The sequence below is a fragment of the Octopus bimaculoides genome, chromosome 6 (assembly GCF_001194135.2).
Source record: "Octopus bimaculoides isolate UCB-OBI-ISO-001 chromosome 6, ASM119413v2, whole genome shotgun sequence".
Taxonomy (NCBI): Eukaryota; Metazoa; Mollusca; class Cephalopoda; order Octopoda; family Octopodidae; genus Octopus; species Octopus bimaculoides.
This window is the reverse complement of record NC_068986.1, coordinates 47,663,271-47,664,913: the sequence shown is the minus strand read 5'-3', so window position 1 is coordinate 47,664,913 and position 1,643 is coordinate 47,663,271.

The window sequence follows — 1,643 nt, the reverse complement described above, 5'->3', positions numbered from 1 at the left end:
ATATATATATATATATATATATATATATATATATATACACATATATACAAGTGATATATTAATAAAAATCTGTAAATGTACAACCATCCAAATCTCTGAGTACCTTATTATTTTTTCTAATATATAATACCTGTACATCACCTCCAAACCTTCTAATATATATATATATACTATAGTATCTGATACAAACACCAGGGGTACACGATTACATGAGCTAAAAGATACACTCATCAGCAGGAACTACCCACCATCACTAATTGATATAGGCTTTCAACGTGCCCTACAACTCAACATCCACGAAGAAGGATTTACAACCAAAAGCCCTACCATACACATTCACGCACAACCCCCTAAACAATGAGGCCTTCGACACAATCCTCCAGAACAGCCCTTTACTAAAAAGGGACCATAGAATGGGTCAAATCCTCCAAACGCACACCATCATAAAGAGCAAAAGACAGCCCAAGTCAATGAAAAGTCTTCTAACACAGGCCCAAGTACACTCATCAACAATATCGAAACCGACAGTAAAAAAATTTGGAAGACCTAACTGTGGTATATGTGTCAACCTAATTGAGGGATCGGAATTTTCCTTCAGAGTCAGCGTTTTACAGTGAAAAACAACTTCACATGTGCTCCGGAAAACCTAATAAATGTATTAACTTGCTCAGCGTGTCGAGAACAATATATTGGTCAAACTAAAAACAGTCTACACTGGTGGATGACGGTACATAGATCCCAGATTAAAATACGAGAGTACAGAAAAATAGGATTAAGCGAGCACATCGATATTTGCGCCACTAACGAACAACCCAACTTTAGAATTTTTACCCCTCTATAAATTCAGGGACGATGCAACCTATAATTAGCACATTAGTAAGGAAGTATGTTTTATTGCAAAATATAAACATCTCTTGAATGCTCCCACCACAGATGGAACTACTACAAGAATTTTGAACAATTTCAACTTCTACTACTCGACCACAACAGGTCACTTTTAGGTTATTTGACCATTGAAGAAGATTCCACGGACAATCTACTGTGCCACAACACTCGTGTATTTTTCTTTTCTTTTCTTTCTCTCTCTTCTTCTTCTTCTTCTTCTTCTTCTTCTTCTTCTTCTTCTTCTTCTTCTTCTTCTCCTCCTCTCTCGGCTGCTTAAACCATCAATTCTCTGTACCCATAAAACTATTCCTTCAGATTTACTACCGACCTGCCTACCTACCTACCTACCTACCTACCTACCTACTTACCTACCTACCTAACTACCAAACATTCACAAAGGAAGAGAGAGAGAGAGAGAGACAGACAGACAGACTATTTGAAGACTGGAAATATTTACAAAACATTTCACTTAATTTTTTTCTCTAATTTAATTGTTTTTCTTATTTTACTCTCAGTTGAAAAAATCTAAAAGACGGAAACGGGTACTAAAATGTACTTCATGATAAAATTATTTTAGTATTTTGTACCTTGTCTTATTTTCCTTATATATATGAACAAAAATGAGCTAAGAGGAATAACTCAGTGTGATCAGCAGTAGGTATTTGAACATGGACAAATAGAAACCAAATACCATATCAAAATTATCTCTCTCTCTCTCACACACACACACACACACACACACACTCTCTCTCTCTCTC